Raw genomic sequence first — 5,906 nt, forward strand, 5'->3', positions numbered from 1 at the left:
GTGTCTGGGGGGAAATCTGAGCTTAGTTACCCCAAGTGTGCATATTCCTCTCCACACTGAGGGAGAGGCGGACATACTAACGAGCTTACAGATCCCTGTGCAGTGCAAGACAATATAATTTTGGACTTATACTCCAGAGGAGGGTGCGTGCCTGGAGAGGTGGGAAACTGGCTGGCGTCTGCTGTTGGCACTCAGGTAGCCCAGTTTGAGTGTGTGGTGCCACCAACTGTCATGTTGGGTGATAACAGGGCCTGGGTGAGGCTGGCTGCATCTCCAACCAAGGAAAGCAGTGTGAACAGGGCCAGTCCAACTGAGTGGTTAGAGCGGCACAGCACTTTCTCATGGCTTCCAGACAGCATCCTCGGGGTGATAATCCATCACACAGGGTTATTTTTTATTTTAATTAAATGGGATGTCTGGTTCAGCAGATTATTAAATTAAAGGGGTGAGTGGTAATGGCTCTACCAATAGCTGGCAAGCCAATAATGGCTCTTGTGAAGCCCAGCCTAATGTTAATGAAATTTACCCTGTGCAGATTGCCAGCATAAAGCCTATGCCTCATGTGGGGCTTAAGTGGGGCAGAAGTCTTGTGCTGGCCCTTTGCATAGGGGTAATTTCACCCTTAAGGCGTACCTGATGGGAGCCACCCACATTCACTATGTAGCAATATGAGCCAGACATGCACACATAACACAGCCTACCTTCACTCCACAAGTTGGTAAGGAATTTGCTATACATTTTTAGTGTTAGACTCAAGACCCCAGTTTCTTAGTTCTATAACCAATGCCTAATCCCAGTCAAGTTGCAGAATCTCTTCATAAATCCCAATGTAATAAAATCTATTTCAGTTATATACAGCACAGATATCTTTGTTTCAAAAGACAGCCATAACACCACCTTGCATTTGCATTGTGAACGCTTTTTCTAAAATATAACAAGCCAATATGTTGAACAATCCAGCAGAACTAGATGCATGTAAAAACAAGATCAAGACAAATTTATTTTATCTCTTCCTTCTTGCTATCTTATGCTGCCAACTACTGGAAATAAACTCTATGCATGTAACAAGAGAAGTTAATAGCAGCAATGTGATTTTTCCAAATTCTGTTCTATATAGGTTCTTAACACATTCATTGCCATTGTATCTCAGCACTTCCAGCAGTGCATTAAGTGATGTGACTCACATCTGTCACTAGCATGGGCCAAATCATCCTCTCTATCTCCATGGATGGAAAAGAAGAAAAACTTCACAGAAACTCATTCTATCTATGCATCTGTTTTAGGGTTTTATTACCACAGTATCTGAGCACCTTGCACATAAAGTCAATAGCAGTTGCAATGTCATAGTGGCCTACGGCCATACCGGACCAAACGCCCCCGGTCCTGCCCAATCTCGGAAGGTAAACCGTCCTGGGCCTGGCTAGTACTTGGATGGGTGACCGCCTGGGAATCCCAGGTGCTGTAGGCACTGAGTTAGTTGGGGTTGGTCCTGCTTTGAGTAGGGGGTTGGACTAGATGACCTCCTGATGTCTCTTCCAACCCTAACGTTCTATGATTCTATGAGTGGATTTCATGGAGTCTCTGGCATATCTTCCTTTTCGGGGTAAAGTCTGCTTAGGGCAAGGTGTTTGCTTTTGATGTTTAACTCATTTTTTTTTCTGTAGAGGTTTATTGAGGAAAAGTGGGTGTTAGTGTTGTGAGTGTCATTCTTATGGCTGGAAAGCCTCCCACTCTGAATTATGCAACCCACCCACTGAGGTGGGTCAGGGACAGCCCATGGCAGTGTTGCTCTGAAAGGGAGCATAGGCCAGAAGGCAGCACAGAGTTACCGAGCCTCCCTGAGGATGGCTCTTGCTTTGGCAAATTTCTCCCCCCGTGCTCTCTCTTGATCTATGGTTCAAATCCACTGCCAATTCTGCCAGAGCAGCTAGTAGAAGCAGGGAGCCCTCTGATGGAACAGTGCAAAGGACACTGCAGAAGTGCAAGTGTACAGAGTTTATAGTCCCTATAAGAATAATCCACATGAGAACAATTGGGCCATATGACATTTGCTGTTTAAGTCACATACTTGTGACCCGGAGCCCCGCAGATGCCAACTGGCCGAGGGCACACCGTACCATAACTCATCAGGTTTTACATACGCCTGGCCACAGCTCACTGTTGTCATAAACTGTATCTAAAAGATGTCACGTAAGGTGTCATATGCAAACTGGTAACACACGGGTCATTAATATTATTGTGTGATGTATGTGTAAGGGGACTGTTGCCCCCTTACTAACATTCAGTGGGGGTGTTTTGATTGGCTTGCTCCCAGTACTAAAAGGGGAAGGGTCGATGGCAAATCAGGAGCCTGAGACTGACAGTCCCCAGGAACAATGGGGAGAGGCCAATGCTCCAGATCAGCCTGATTGACAGGGCGGGCAGGCTAATCAGAGGGTCAGGAGGCGAGGGAGGTCCCGTCCTCCGTGTGAGCTGGAATTGCCTGGGTCAGACTGAGTGGGGCCGAGCTAAGGAGAAAGCAGGGGCCCAAGCTGAGCTGGAGAGCAGAACTGTGCCAGATCCAGAGGGGCCAGAGGCGCAGCCACAGAGCCAGAGACAAAGCCCAGGGAGAGCAGATCCTGAGCTGGGAGCAGAGCTGCAGCCCCAAAGCCAGAGCACAGCCAGGAGAGAGCAGGGGCCTGAGCTAAGTTGCTGGGAGCAGAGCTGCAGCCCCAAAGCAGAGTTACAGAAGCAGCCTGCAGAGCAGACCTGCCCTGGGAGGAGAGCTGCAGCAACCAGAGCCAGAGGGGCCAGACAAGCAGCCCAGGGAGCTGGAGGCAGAGCAGCAGCAGCAGCCGTGCTGAGGCAGAGTGGAGCTGGAGCTGGGTGCGGTGAGCAGCTGGGGAGAGTGAGGGGGACCCTGGCAGTGGGCCCAGCGCAGGGAGATACCTCAGCCAAGAGGCCTTGCAGGCCAGACTTGGAGGGGGATCGTAACCCTGACAGGGCGGGGGCGACACTGGGAAGAAGGGTCCTGCCACCTAGAGCCTGAGGGCGTGTGGCCACCGCCAGAGCAAGTGTCCAACCCGCAGCGTCTCTGCAGCACAGCCAGGGCCTGAGAAGGAGGCCCGGGACCTACAAGGAACAGACTGTGAACTGCCCTGACGTTCCAGAGACACTGCTTGTGATATTCCCTGCCTCAGAGCAGGGTGATGTGTTTTCCTTTAACCTTTCCCATTTTTCCTTATTCTTTTTTAAAAGTAATTGTTAATTAAACAACTTGTATTTGCTTTAAATTGTATAAAATGATCAGTGGGTCAGGGAGGTGCCCAGTGCATAGAGAGTACCCCGGAGTGGGGACACCCTAGCCCCTGTCCTAGGTGACCACAGCAGGGTTGGGGGTCAAGCCCCCCAGGAATCCTGGGCCCAGCCTTGTCGGGGTTTACGAGGACTCTGCCAGACAGGAGAGTGGAAGGGGAGTCCTCAAGGGCAGGGAGGCCTCTGGGTAAAGGAAGTGGGAGCGAGGACTCGGATCCTTTCGTTAGCCCACTTCACCGGGGTAGTGCAGAAGCCAGGAAAGTTCCCCACAATAGCGGGACCATTCCCCCGCTTACATATGCAATGGAGCTAAGACACATCTGCCCACCTTTATTCGAATGAAGCTCCTTCTGATCTGACAGCTCAGGCATTGTTAGTTTTGTCCAGAACAATTTACAAACTTGGAACCTAATTCTGTAAACCCTTAATCATTTGATCAATCCCATTGAAGACAATGGGACTATTTGCATGACTATGGACCACTTTTGTGGACTGGTAAGAGTTTCAGGAGGCTGTTCCTATAAAGGAAGTTGAATCCCCCATTGAAATGCAGTGTTTGGGTACAATACCATAAAGCAGTTTAGGATACAGTTCTACTTAAAAATTGTCTTTAAATAAGTCAGACATATGCTGAAATGGCTCCTCACTCAACTCCCATATTCTATATATACAGACTGAATACTACATATTTGGGGGGAAAGTGAGTAGTTAAGCATGTTAATGCTTGCATATACAAAGGGGGGTGGTGTTGGAGGGGACGGGGAGAGCATGGGGGCCCCAGGCTGGGGCATGGAGGAGTCACATGGGAAGATCACGTGCTCCCCCCCCTTGTGTCCCTCCCTTGAGTGCAGTACCAGCAAGAAATGATTTCTACTTGCACCACTGCTTACACCGTTCCAAAAAGGGCCATGCACCCCACCTCCGCAGTCAGCAGTGACTCTCAGCCAGCATTGGAAAACAGAAGGGTTTATTAGTCAATGGGAACATGGTGTAGAACAGATCTTGTTAGCATAGAAAGTAGGAAGTTACAGCAAAGTCCATCTTGGGGAGGGGGGATCCAGAGCCCAGAGGTCTCTCCCTGAGTCCCAAACCAGCAGACTAACTCCTTCTACTCCTGGGGGGATTCTGCGGCAAAAAATGCAAAATTCTGCATGTTTTTTTTGTCAAACTAATGCAATATAATCACACCCATTTCAATTGTTTTGGTAATTTATTTAAACTACAATACAGAAAAAAGTCACAATAACTATTCAGCATTTCCTAAACACATGAAAGTTAAGTGAAAAACACTTGGTAACTAATACTCTGCATTCCACTTACCATCCTGGATTTTCATTTAAATTTATATTACCGAACACCAAACGGAGGCGTGGGGGGGAGTTGAATGTCATTTTAAATTGCTCAGACTTTCACACATGAAAGTCATACAGTTTTGCTAATCATTGTCCTGGACCTGGCTGGATATTCTGGGAAGTGCTTGGTTCTGATTGTCCTGACATTTTATTGACTGCTTGGTAAATGTTTTATTTGCCCTCAAAGTCTTTTTTTTTTTTAAACGGGTAAGTAAAATAAATCCTGAGCTGTAATCTAACCCCATTGTGCCACTTTGGCACAGGAAAAAAGTGAGAAATCACAGAGATCTTCCTAGCTGAGGATTTCTTACTGTTGTTTATAATAAGACTCCTTTACATCACTCTGGCAATGTTGGAGCCTTAAAACTTTCATCGGTTTTAATGCTCCTGGGGGAATTGACTGAGAATGGGAACAGTTAACTAACAATAGGAACAACAGGCATGCTGCTACATTTCTGCCTCAGAGAATGAGATCAATTAACCATCAACAGCAACTTTAACAACTTTACTACACAGTCAGGGTGCTACATTTCTGCCTCAGAGAATGAGATCAATTAACTCAGGCAGGCTGCTTCATTTGTGCCTCTAGCCTACCTCGTGCATAATAAAAAGCCCTACCCTTACACGCCAGGGAGCTGCAGTCGCAAAGAGGGACAGAGTCTCTCTCTCTCTCTCTCTCTCTCTCGCTTGTTGGCACGCACGTACACCCAGCCCTGTCCCCCCCCCCCCCCGACGGTGATCACGCAGGTATGCATGCCCAGGCCGCACCCCTGTCTCTGAGGCTGCTCCAGGCACACCGGAACAGACAAGCTGCCTGGGCTTCTGGGGAAGAGGCGCATGTCCCCCAGCAGATTTTTTTTTTGCATTTTTCTGCGCAGGGGGCACAGAAAAATGCAGGCCATATGAATTCTGTGCCCCCGCATAGGCGCAGAATCCCCCCAGGAGTATCCTTCCAACAGCCCAGCCTCAGTCACACTCAGCAGCCCCACTGCCATGCTTTGTCTCTTTCCTAGGCAAGCAGGTCACCTGGTCTCTTTGTTCTCCAACCCTTCGGCTGGCTCCTTGCAGAGAACAGGCTCCGGCCATCAGTTGCCAGTATACAGAGAGTTGGCCATTCTCTGTGTCCAGGCAGCCAGTTGGCAGTCACCCATGCCCTCTAGGGGTCTCTGCAATGATCACATACCCTTATCCTACCACCTAGATATCTGAGTAATACATAGGGGAAACTGAGGCACACACAGTATTCAGAGAAAACATTAA

General features: G+C 48.5%; 1 pseudogene; it reads left to right on the forward strand.

Moving 5' to 3' along the window:
* Positions 1-1,349: 1,349 nt before the first annotated feature.
* On the forward strand, positions 1,350-1,468 carry LOC135873120 (5S ribosomal RNA; annotated as a pseudogene).
* The last annotated feature ends 4,438 nt before the right edge of the window (positions 1,469-5,906 follow it).

Source organism: Emys orbicularis, chromosome 1 (assembly GCF_028017835.1).
Source record: "Emys orbicularis isolate rEmyOrb1 chromosome 1, rEmyOrb1.hap1, whole genome shotgun sequence".
Taxonomy (NCBI): domain Eukaryota; kingdom Metazoa; phylum Chordata; order Testudines; family Emydidae; genus Emys; species Emys orbicularis.